At 37.1% G+C, this 13556-nt stretch overlaps 1 non-coding gene across 1 annotated transcript; it reads left to right on the top strand.

Moving 5' to 3' along the window:
• Positions 1-12889: 12889 nt before the first annotated feature.
• LOC131247723 (small nucleolar RNA R71) lies at positions 12890-12997 on the top strand. The gene has a single exon (XR_009171994.1). It is a non-coding gene; the product is annotated as a small nucleolar RNA R71 (small nucleolar RNA).
• The last annotated feature ends 559 nt before the right edge of the window (positions 12998-13556 follow it).

The raw sequence follows: 13556 nt of genomic DNA, 5'->3' as shown, positions 1-13556 counted from the left end.
ATGTTGGATGACGGACTCAGATGATGCCCGAAAATAGACGATTCATACTGTCAAGTCAGCACTTGTAAAGTGCAACTCGCCCTAACACAGGTAAAAAATCTGAATTTTAAGACAAATGGCCCCACCTCTTAGGACAATAAATTAGGACATCTTAACCGTCGAATTCCACCCAAATTTACACCATAAGCTATAAATATTTCCCTGTTCTTGCTCATAAAATCTGACCATTGATAGTAGAATGGTGACCATTGATCGCGAATCGGGCCGCTGCGGCAAAACCCCGCATCCGTTTGCGATCAAACTTTACCCAGCCCTTCATCGGGCCATGAGGCACCTATCCCATAAATTAGATATGCCAGGGGCCCATCGGAGCAGCCCCAATAACCAGAATGGGCCCCATAGGGCCATTGAAGGTACTTCATGAAACTCAAGGCCAACAGAAATAAATCTAGACCTATATAAGTTCAACCCTCTCTCATTTGATCAAATTCCAGAAGCTAAAATCTGAGGGGCAGAGAGAGAGAGAGAGAGAGAGAGAGAGAGAGAGAGAGAGAGCAAGGGAGGAGAGGGAAAGGGCCACTGTGGTGTGCATGTGAGTGTGGTGCTTTGGAAATTCCGGCACCCTCACCTCTCTATTGTCGGAAAGCACGGACACATTTCATTGTTGGAGTGAAATTTCTCCCCATCTAAGGTAATATAGGGTCCTAAACCTCATTTTCTTATTTATTAGTAACATACATGTGATTTTCTATCCGCTCCATGTAATGCAGGGCCCGGGCACCTCGAGCTTGCAGACCCAGCGTCGCTAGGACAATCCTAGTAACTTTCGGCAGAGAATAAGTGCGGGCCATTACCTTTAGGTGGCCACTTATCGCGCCTAGCGTAAGTTTAATGAATATGTGTGGTGAGATGTTAGTGCGTGTTGCTGAAATTTCATTTGGATTGCATGAATGGTATAATAGATTAGGAATTGTTAAAATTATGGGAAGGGGTTTGGCCTTAATACCCTCAAATATATGACTTGTTGATTTGCATGCTCATATAGGGTACAAATATTTAATTTTTCTCAAAATGTTGTTGATTGGTTGTTGATTTCCTGATTAGGTATTAATTATACTTGGAATGAAGGCATGAAATGTTGTAAATTATTGATTGGTGGTTGGTTTCCTGATTTTGTGATTAATTATGCGTGGGTGAAGGCATGGAATGTTGTAAATTGGCTGACTAGTTGAGTTATTTGCCTTAATATTTGATATACGGCTGAATTGAGTGCTTCATGATTGATCTATGGAAGAGAAACTCTGGTGTATTGTTATATGACTGCCCATGTGATGTATAGGCTGGATTATGATATGCATAATCTGTAAATTTGGGTGGAGCTTTGCATGTTGCTATCCATCTTGTCACAATTGTTGGAATATGTTGAACATGATCCTCATAGTTTGGTGAAGATTGGTGTATTGTTATCCATATACTTAGAATGCTGCATTTTGTTGCCATTTGTGAAATTATTCCTGAATTTATTGAATTTATGTCATCCATCTGTGAACTTGTCCTCTCATGGATTGGCCGACAACCAAAAATTAATTTGGAATCCCATCGTTGGATCAACCCATGGGTAAATCTGGCCCGACTAGTTAAGCTGTAAATTGTCTCATGTTTGATCCTCATAGTTCAGTTTGATCCTCATATTTTGGAATCCTCACAATTCAGTTTACAGTTCAACTTGTGGGGGCATATTGACTCTTAGGTCGGCCATCATTGTACGTAAACCACGTTTGATCACGCATATATGAACCCGAAGTACTCTAAGACCTTTGCGCCCACCATTAATTGTAATTTATGGCCCACAAGACTCATGATGGTGGTATGGGACACTATGCCCATGCTGTTAGCCTACGCTTGGGTGAGAAGCCTCCCCGTAGTGTCCAGTGAGCACTTAGACTCGTGATCCGGGAACAGTGGTATGGGACACTATACCCGTGCTATCTGCCTGTGTTGAGGTGACGACCTCTCTGCAATGATAGCGAGTAGGACATTTAAGTCCCAATCTATTTCGTCTATATTCATACTAGTTTTCGGGATTGACGACCCCAATATAGCGCTAAGGGTCGCGAGAGTCACATGACCACGGCCCTTGAGCTGTGCGATCGGGTTAGGGTAATAACTCCATTAGGGTATTCCGGTTTCCCCAACCTGCTGAATGAATGAACTTAACTAATCAACCTAGCTAACATGTTCCACGATATTACATTTATTATTATTGGTGATTATGCAGTCGAGGTTGCTTTTGAGGGAGTGTTGGTTCATTGCGAACGTGAGATGTCGTCGCTTGAGGGAGTGTTGGTTTGTGAGGAGCATGCATCATATCATTACCATGCATTTGAATTAACAGCAGTGTTTAAGATTCTATGTTGTTTGATGTTCATTAAATGTATCCTATGCATGATAAATTGCATGCCTATTGCTAATGGTACCATTGAGTTAGCTACTCACTCCCACTCTAGGACGGTATTCTAAAACACCAACCAGAATCCGGTATAGATGCAGGTACCTTGAAGTGGAACGCGCTGGACGATGTCGGTGCAGACGACGATGAGGAGTGCGTCGTGGACGCACTCCTAGACTTCGACGGTTTCTTCTAGTTTATGGTTGGATGGTCACGGGACATGGGCCAGGGCCCTAGTCATCATGAGATATTTATCTGGGTGGGTCTAGTTCCCGGTTGGATTTTTTTGGTACTGTATTTTAGATATCTTACATGTTTAGCAGCCCATATTTACATTTTATGATATTCTCATGCTTATGGTTTGCTAAACCCATCATTGCTTATAAATAAACCCAAATGCATTGAAATACGGAACCCATTAGGGCATACATGGCACACAGAAATTTGGGAGCCGAGTTCCTAGTCGGCCCCTGAATTTCGGGGGCGTTACACTTCCTGTACTGGAATAGGCATATTTTGTTGCAGAAGAGGTACCTGTAGTGTCAGCTGTGGTGCTGGTGCCACAGGTGTTCTTTCAACAAAGAAAGTCATCATCCAATCCATTTTTTTCAGCATTACTAGCCATTCATTTACCTAAAATTTTAGCCCAAACTCGTGACTGTTCGGTGATATGCTGATTTTCTCATTGTATATCGAGCATTCTAACCGACATAATCTCAATAGGATCAGTTGAGCATATTGCTTTTACCTGACTTTCATACTGGCTTATGTTATAGTCCCATTGGGGGGGGGTTGAAAAAATGTTGGCTTCTTGCACGATCGGTGCACAGTAAATATTTATGACAGCCTAGTAGTTGTGAGTCCTATCGAGCGTGCCAAAAAATGTTGGCTGCTAGTCTTGTTCTCAGTTATGCGGGCATGCCAGAATCTATACATCGGCTTGATCCAAACCAATCAACTTTCACCTTGAGCGATAAAATAAGTAGACATGTCCAATATAAATGTATCTGACCAGATTCTAAGAAGATCGGTTTCTTACTTAGCCACTTGTATAATTTGATAATGATCATGCGATAATCGGACGATGGGATTCTTCCTCTGAAGATAGGTTACTTTGTGCCTTCCACAAGAAATGACTTTTAGAATACCAGTGCAAATCAAACAAAAGAAAAAACTCACAACCGATCACTAGGAGCAATTGCAAGAATATGTCTCTTAAATAACTACTTGATATTGGATAAAAAAACAAATCCAACGAATGAGCATAGACTTGGATTACAACTAAAGATTAATTATAACTAAGGATTACCACTACTTGATTAGTGCTACTCTTATAATAAGCTGAGATAAAGTAGGTTGATAAGATAAGTTTGTTTGATTGTTGTATTTGGATTAGTTTGTTGTTTGCAATTTTTTGGTTCCTATGTTATTTATAGAGTTCTGTTACAGCTTGTTCTTTCATATCATTCTTTCATTACTGCGATAGTTATGGTAGTCAAAAAGTCTTTCTAGATCCTTCTATTATTACATTTCTCTTTCATGACTGTTCCTCTATCATGTGGCCAAGCTTTGTTTCTCTCAATTGTCACTCGCCCTTCAACCACACACCAGCCCCATCTCTTTTGTTGGTCACTTGCCTGCCCGTGCTCCACTCGACTGCTCTTTGCGTCTTTTCATTTTGATCACTCGATCAAGCTTCTCAGCTGCATTCTGTTTCCTAGCTTTTCTCCGCTTTTCGGTCTATTTTTAGACACATCTCACCTGATCATTTCGCTTCTTGCGCCTCGTAGCCACTCGTTCCACTGCCTTACACCTCTCGACTACCCGATTTACTATTGGACACCTCTCGGCCGCTCGATCTGTTTTTAGACACCAATCAGTCACATCTCTTATCTTATTATTTTATCAATTGTGATTCTGTAAAAAATACATCAAATATTTTTAAGATATTTAGCATACTATATCTTTCTTTTACTATAACACGCACTCTTTTCAATTAAGTTTCCTAGTAACGGTTAGAAATAGAATACAATGGAAGTTTTGGCATGTGTGTAGTGCTTATTCATGCGTGGATTTTTCTTATGGAAATTTACGGTATTTCACGTTTTCACGAAGCATTCAGAGCACAGGCCATGCAAAGGGGGACAACAAAATTATTCTTTTTTGTTTCTTCCGTGTTCAATGTTTCATCATGAAACAAAAGAACTTTGATACTCTAGTAGAGTGTGATGGATGATACGCAGGCACTAATAAATTACTTAGATACAGCATACATGGCATACAAGTAATTCAATTTAAATGGTCTAAAGTAATGGGTCCCAGTTTGGATATACTATGGACCTAAACAAGATTATTTAATTATTTGACTCTTAGATTGGTGGGCATTTATTGGACGGTTGATAATGAAAAATATCCAATGGTCTTTTTTCAATGAACAAATGTCCAAAAATCTGATATTAGGATCATCCTCCTAATCTATTTCGGTAATGGGACTTAAGGAAAGTTGGTTCCACATTTTTTAGTCGGGTTTAATGGACAATTTCATAATGCCTGCGTATCAAGTGTCATACACTGTCAAAGTAACATATAAATCCCTTCTCATAAAGTGGGACATGAACCTTTCAATAACTCTCTCTCTTTGTCGGTTTGATAATTCCATACACGTGCCGAAATCGTGCAAAGGTGGAACATGTGTGTGAGATTTGATCTCTTAGTCAGTTGGGCAACAGTATTTTATCTGGATTCTTACTCTTGCTCCAGTGGTAGACTCTAGGGGGTTTCAACACAAGGGTTCAAGTATCCATAGGTGGTGAAATCCCACTATGGTGTGAGTGTGTGGGGGTGTGTGTGCATGTGTAAAAAAAAATAAAAATAGTATTTTATCTTCTGATCTAAAATCAAGCGAGATTACACCTCAGGTGAGTCACGACGTACAAAACAGACTGTCGGATGTATACGATTGTTTTAACCGTCTCTTTCTTTTGTACGTTTAGGCCCATTGATTGCTTGCCTCCAAGTGCAGAGGTTCGTGAGTAGTATCCCATGAATACAGGGTCGATCCCATAGGGAGATGAATTGTGAGAAGGAAAAAATCAAATGCAAAACAAACTAGTAATAAAAACTAAACTGATGATTTGATTTTGAGATTTTTGAATGGATGTAATTCAACTGAATAAAATAACACCCAAGTTTCAAAGTTCCACACATATGTTAATATTCCAAAATCATGATGACTTGGACAACACAACGAGGATCTGAGCACTATGGTTAGCCTAATCAGAAAATAAAACAGTTTAAATATTTTAATAAATGATACAAAATATTAGAAAATTATGGATTTGCACCATTGATATATATTCTCAACCGTCAGTGATTTTAAGAATTCAATATTAATGAGATAATGAAAATCAAAGAAATATAACAGGTTGAGAACCTCTTCTATCTAGGAAATCTGATTGATCTAGGGTAAGCCTATCCATCAATGTGGATCTCATATGATGGAAACATATGGATCTCACAAGATTTAAAAAAAAAAAAACAAAACAAAACCTAAACAATAGATAACATGCATACACCATTCTTCTCATCATTAAAACAATCAATCATCATAACTTAAAGAATTATTAAACCCATGTGCTTCCCTTTTAGCTTGGGTTAAAAGGAACTTAGAAAAACATAATTAAATTGCAGAAATAAAAAGCAACAAGAAAGAAAAAAATGCAAATAGAAAAGATCTTTTAAAAAAAACAACTTATAAAGCTTTAATAAAACTAAAAACTCTTTAAAAACCCTAAATTTTGCTTTGGGGTGCCTTTAATGATGCTTAGGAATACCTTAGGAAGCCCTATTTATAAGTAGGAAACTCCAATTTTCGTATAAAGTTGAAAAACCTTAGAAACCGCCTCAAATATACGCAGTTTTTCAAAATAGACTTATTGCTGCACAGTTTATTTAAAATAGATTTCCTGCTGCGCAGTTTTTCAAAATAGACCTCAGGGCTTCAAAATACACTTTTTCAAGACGATTTCAGGATTCTTCACTTCAAATCTTCGATTTTCTTCATTCTTCACTTGGATTTCTTGGATCTTTGGCATGTGAATTTTTCAATCTTGGTCTCCTAAGATCCATCCCTTACCTTGGTGATTCTTGAGTATCAAATCCATGCTTTTTAGCACCCTTTTTTCAATCCAAGCTCTTAAATTCACCTTACAACACATACATGAGTAAAATAGAACATTAAGCTGATTCATGTTCATAAAACCAAGATGTAAATGGGGAAAATTATGCAATATTTGAGTCTCAATACACCCCCAACCAGCTTTTGCTAGTCCTGAACAAAATAAGTGAAGAAAAATTAAAATAAGAACAAAAATTAATTTTAGAAACAAAATTAAAATGAAAATAAAATTCTTACTACACCACTTTCGCAGGTAATCTCGATTGCATTTAGCATATGCAACAAGCCTTTAAACCTATAGGTTTTCCCTAGTGGATGAGTTATAGTCTCGTAAGGGTTTTTAGAAATGTTACCCACGAACATTGAAAACATGAAAAATAGTTTAACACTCAGAAATTTATACAATTATGCCTCCATTCATCATATGAATTTCAAAACAAAACAATACTTACCCTGAGTCTGAAGTTAGTTAGAATCTCAATTTTCTAATCCATAACATCCTTGAGTTCAGAAACCTAATCAAAATTTAGAATAGTTATGATCCAATATCCTTAGGTGCTCTGTGAGACTAGTCTAACTTTAAGAAATATGCATGTTCCCTATCCTAACTCCTTTGAATCATCCCAAGAATATGAAATCTCTAGTTATCTCATTTTTTTCATGACATTTCTTTTTTTATCATCATATCCTCATTATTATAGACCACCCTTAGATGAAGATTCCCACCGGGTTTGCTTCATAACCTAAGGTATCGTACTTGTAATGGTAACAGTAATGGATACTTAGGTATCCTTACTCCGGATTACTAACACGATTGCTATGATCATTGCATTCATGCTTTATAATAAAATTTTCTTTTTCCATCATTTTTTTCTTTAATATTCTCTCTTTTAAGCATATATCAATGGTACTAGCTCATTCAACTTTGTTTGAATCAAAATTTGTTATTCTAGTTCACATAACATATTCCTCACTTAGTTAGCTAGGGTGTATTGTGAATTCAGTACATCAAATTACAACTCACTTTAAACTAGTGATTAGATAATTGAACTCAAGTCTATAATTTACAGTTATCAGATTTCTGACTACTATCAACCTAGACTAAGTATTAACTTTGCCTTTGGAATTCGCATAATATCATATTTATATTCTTGTATATAAACATATTATTTTGAAAATGTTGAAAAAATTTCCCATAAACCTAAAAAAATAAACTTAAACCTAACTGAAACCTAAAAATAATAAAATAAACTGAAACCTAAAAAAAAAACCTTCTCATCGATGATTATCCATACCCCCAACCTAAAATCTACATTGTTCCTAATGTAATGATAATGTAATGCAGAGAATAATAAAAATAAAAGAAAGAGTGGATAGTACCTACCATGAAAAATTCACCTGCTATGTGACACTAAAAAGAATTGAATATGATACAAATCGTACAGAAATTCTCTGTCTGACTAAGAGCATCATTCTAAATATTCTATCTCATGAAGAGGGAAGGATTCCTCTCTCAAAAGAAAGTTTTCCACATAAGGCTTCACTCTCTGATATTTAACCTTGTACACATTGCCATTATGTGGATTCTCAATTTCAACAACCCCATGAGTATAAACATTCTTCACAACGAAGGGACTTGTCCATCTTGATCTTAACTTTCCTGGAAAGAACTGGAGACAGGAATTGTAAAATAGGACCTTTTGCTGAGGTTCAAAATTCTTCCTTAGGATATTTTTGTCATGAAAAGCTTTGGTCCTCTCTTTGTAGATTTTAGAATTTTCATAGGAGTCTCTCCTCAACTCCTCTAATTCATTCAACTCTAATTTTCTTTGTCCACTTGCTTGGTCCATATCAAAGTTTAATTTCTTTATTGCCATGTAGACTCTATGTTCTAATTCCACAGGCAAGTAGCAAGCCTTCCCATACACCAATCTGTATGGAGACATTCCAATCGGGGTCTTATAAGCAGTCCTATAAGCCCATAAAGCGTTAGATAGTCTGAGGGACCAATCCTTCTTGTCTGGCCTTATATTTTTCTCTAAAATGTGTTTGATTTCCTAATTAGAAATCTCAGCTTGCTCACTTGTTTGTGGGTGGTATGGGGTGCTCAATTTATGCTTGATGCCTTATTTCTTTATCAAAGCCTCAAATGTCCTATTGCAAAAGTAAGACCTGCCATCACTAATGTGGCCTTTAAAGTTTCAAATCTAGAAAAAATATTTTCCTTGAGGAATCGTATGACCACTTTGTTGTCATCGGTCCTACTTGGAACTGCGTCAATCCACTTTGAAACATAGTCCACACCAACCAATATATACAGGAATCCAAAAAAAGATGAAAATGGGCCCATAAAATCAATACCCCAACAATCAAAAATCTCCAATGGTAAAATTGAGGATAAAGACATCATATTACGTCGTGACACTCTTCCCAACCTTTAACATTTATCACAAGCAACATAGAAAGCATAGGTGTCTTTAAACATGGTGGGGTAGTAAAAACCACACTGCAGGATTTTTACAGTGGTTTTCTTAGCAGAAAAATGACCACCACATGCTTCCATGTGACAAAAGAAAATAACACTCTGAACTTCATCCTCTGGGACACAACATCTAAAAATATGATTAGTCCCATATTTATATAAATATGGGTCATCCCAGAAGAAGTTCCTAACCTCAGTTTCAAAACGCTTCATATCTTGTGACTTCCAATGATATGACATTTTTCCCGTTACAAGATAGTTCACTATATCCGCATAGCAAGGCAATTTGAAGATCGCAAATAATTGTTCATCAAAGAAAGTGTCCTGGATATACATCTCCTCAGTGGAATTATCTAACATTAATCTAGAAAGGTGATCGGCCACTACGTTTTCTACTCATTTCTTATCTTTTATCTCTAAGTCAAATTCTTAGAGTAGGAGGATCCATCTCAAAAGTCTCGGCTTTGTATCCTTCTTAGATAGCAAATATTTCAAAGCCGAGTGGTCTGTGAAAATGACCACTTTGGATCCTAACAAGTAGGACCTAAACCTATCTAAAGCAAAAACTACTGCAAGTAACTCTTTTTCAGTTATTGAGTAGTCACTTGGGCCTAGTTTAGAGTTCTACTCGCATAGTGAATAACATAAGGCCGTTTATCTTTCCTTTGGCCCAAAACAATCCTTATGGCATAATCACTTGTATCGCACATTAGTTCAAAAGGAAGTGTCCAATCTAGTGGACGCATGATAGGTATAGTGGTAAGGGATGATTTAATTTTATTAAAGGCACTTGCACACTCATCTGTCTACTCAAATGGAACATCCTTTTGAAGAAGATTAGTCAAGGGTCTAGTAATGACACTAAAGTCCTTGATGAATCTTCTATAGAAACTAGCATGCCCCAGAAGTAATCTAATATCTCTAACAGTTCGAGGGATATGTAGATTAGCAATAATGTCGAGTTTTGATCGATTTACTTCGATTCCATTTTTGGAGATAACATGACCCAAAATAATTCCATTTTGAACCATGAAATGACATTTCTCCCAATTTAAGACAAGGTGTTTCTCTTCGCACCTAGATAAGACAAGAGATAAATTGTTGAGACATTCCTCACAACTACTCTCAAATACAGAGAAGTCGTCCATGAAAACCTCAAGAAACTTTCCAACCATATTTAAAAAAATACTTAACATTCACTGTTGGAAAGTTGATGGGGCGTTACACAATCTAAATGACATCCGTTTGAAAGCAAATGTGCCAAATGGACAAGTGAACGTGGTTTCTCTTAGTATTCCAGGGCTATCTCTATTTGGTTATATCCAAAATATCCATCAAGAAAACTATAAAAGGAGTGACCTGTTACCCTCTCTAAAACTTGATCAATGAATGGTAGAGGGAAATGGTCCTTCTTTGTGACATTGTTCAATTTTCTTTAATCAATGCAAACACACCAACCAGTGGTGACACGTGTTGGTATGAGTTCATTATTAGAATTCTGCACAATAGTTATTTCGAATTTTTTTAGGACTACTTGAGTTGGACTCACCCAAACACTATCAGATATTGGGTAGATGATTCCCGTATCCAATAATTTGATCACCTCATTTTTTTACAACTTTCATCATGTGTGGATTGAGACGCCTTTGAGGTTATCTAATTGGTTTGGCGTCCTCATCGAGGTGGATCCGATGGGTGCATATGGAAGGGCTTATACCCTTGATGTCAAAAATGGTCCAGTCCAAGGCTCCTTTGTGGTCCCTTAGAACATTCAACAATTTAATCTTTTGATCGTTCTCTAAAAATGAAGAGATCATCACAGGATAAGTTTTATTTTCACCTAAGTATACATACTTGAGCTCATTTGGTAGTGGTTTTAAATCAAGCTTTGGAACATTGGTTGGTGATGGCAGAGGTCGCGAGTCTTCGATAGATAGGATTTGAGTGCGCGGTCTCCATTAGTACATACCAATTTCCTAGGTGGTATTACTGTCATTATCATCACAAATTTCAATAAACACTTTTTCTAATTTAGAAATTTTCAAGTCCCCAATAACTTGAATCAATTCCTCAGTCAGACTAGGTTCCAATTCCTCTTCTTCTATCAAGTAGTCCATGAAATTCAGCTCATGGATCTCATTATTATCAATGGCTGCTTATATAGATTGAAAATATTTAGCTCTAAAGTCATGTTACCAAAAGACAAATTCATCATTTCATTCCTGCAACTTATAATTGTATTTAAAGTTGCTAGGAATGGGCGGCCTAAAATGATGGGAACTTGAGCGCTAGCATTTACACATGGTTAGTGTCTAGTACAATAAAATTCACGGAGAAGTAGAATTTCTCAACTTGGACTATCACGTCATCTAAAATTTCTCTTGGTACCTTAATAGAGCGGTCAGTGAGTTGGAGTGTAATCGTGGTTGGTTTAAGCTCACCTAACCCCATTTGTTTGTAAACTGAATAAGGTACTAAGTTAACACTTGCACCCAAATCTAGCAAAGCATGCTCAATTTGGAAATTCCCAATAATACAAGGAATAGTGAGACTTCCTGTGTCTTTGTATTTGGGTACAGCCTTTTGTTGAATGATAGTGCTCACTTTCTCAGTAAGGAAAGCCTTTTTGTGCACATTTAATTTCTTCTTTACAGTGCACAAGTCCTTGAGATATTTAGCATATGATGAAATTTGTCTAATGGCATCAAGCAGAGGAATATTGGCAGTAACCTTTTGGAGCAAATCCAACACCTCTTGATATTTCATGGGGACAATTAAATTCCGAAGTCTAGATGGGAACGGAATTGGAGGCTCATATGACTTAATCTCTTTATCCTTTTGCTGTTGTGGCTCTTAAACCATAGCCGGTTCATCATTTTCTTGAGATAGTGGCTCATCCTTCGGTATTTTTACTAGTTACATTATCTTTTTATCGACCTCTTTTACACTTCTCAAGGTAATGATGGCCTTAGCTTGTTTATGATATAGCTCATTTGGATTTGAGTCTCCAATGAAATGTGTGTTTTTAGGGTTTGACACAGGTTGAGAAGGAAGGGTGCCTTTTTCCCTAGCATTTAGTTAAGTCTTAATTTTAGCCACAGTTGTCTTTAATTCTTAATTTGATTGAATTAGAGACTGATTCATTTGAACTTGAGAATTCATGAATGCGATCAATGCATCCTCCACAGATGATCGCTTTGATGGGGGCACATATGGTGCATTGTTAGGTGCCCCAAAGAAGTTGTTTTGTGGAGGCATTTGAGGTGCATTGAGCGCATTAATTTATGGTCCATTCCTCCAACTAAGATTAAGATGGTTACGCCAATTTGGATTAGACATGTTTCCCATTGGTTGCATAACTGACCTTTGGTAGTTATTTATAGCATTTGCTTGATCATTCTCATGCGTGATATTTTGTACAACTGAGATTATTGGACAATCCTTTGTGTCATGGTCTGTACCACCACAAATGCTACAAAAATTACTTAAGGAAGTGTTTGCTTTAACCATATCAACCTTCCTAATTTCCAAAGCTTCGACCTTTCTAGCCAATGCAGCAAATTTTGCATTAAGGTCGTCTTCTTCTCTAAGAATGGGTCTAGTTTGGTTTGATTTAGCAGAGACATCCCATGTCTGCGTATTCTCTGCTAACATATCTAGAAAATCCCAAGACTCATTATGATCTTTGTTAAGAAAGGTTCCACCACACATCATCTCTATGAACTGACGGGTATCCATGGTGAGCCCCTTTCGGAAAGCATCAATCACATGCTATGGTTCATAACCATGATGTGTACAAGTAATTAGAATATCTTTGAAGCACTCCCAAGCTTGAAAAAAATAATTCATTTTCCTTTTGGGAGAATAACATGATTTCTTGTTTTAGTGCATTTGTTTTGTGCTCGAGAAAAAACTTTTTCAAAAACTCTCTACTTAAGGCTTGCTATGAAGTGATGATATTAGGTCTTAGAGAGTTGAGCCATGCTTTGGCCCGATCCTTTACCTTTAGAGAAAATGAAAATAACCTAAGCTTAAGTACATCCATATTGCCATTATTTACTTGTAACGTTGCAATTACTTCCACAAAGTCCTTGAGGTGCAGGTAGAGGCTTTCAGAATCCAAGCAATGAAATTTAGGAATTAATTGAATCACACCTGGTTTAAAATCAATGTTTCCTGTGTGAGCAGGGAACACTATGCAAGATGGTAAAGTTGATCTCTCAGGGTGTAAATGTTCACGTAAAGTCCGTGGTTAGTTTAACACATTCCTATGAACTTCATTTTCATCCTCAAGAGGAGGATTAAGTTGATTTTCTCTGTTTTGATTTATAGTTGGATCTGACAGATTTGGATGTGGATTATCAACTGGGTCTGCCATGGAATCCAAGTAATGTTGAGTGCCTCTTCTAAGTGAATGATTAAGGCCTGGAACTAGTCCGCCTTCGGAG

Source organism: Magnolia sinica, chromosome 5 (genome assembly GCF_029962835.1).
Source record: "Magnolia sinica isolate HGM2019 chromosome 5, MsV1, whole genome shotgun sequence".
NCBI lineage: Eukaryota > Viridiplantae > Streptophyta > Magnoliopsida > Magnoliales > Magnoliaceae > Magnolia > Magnolia sinica.
Note: the sequence above shows the minus strand (reverse complement) of the source record. Positions and strands in the feature narration are given on the sequence as shown.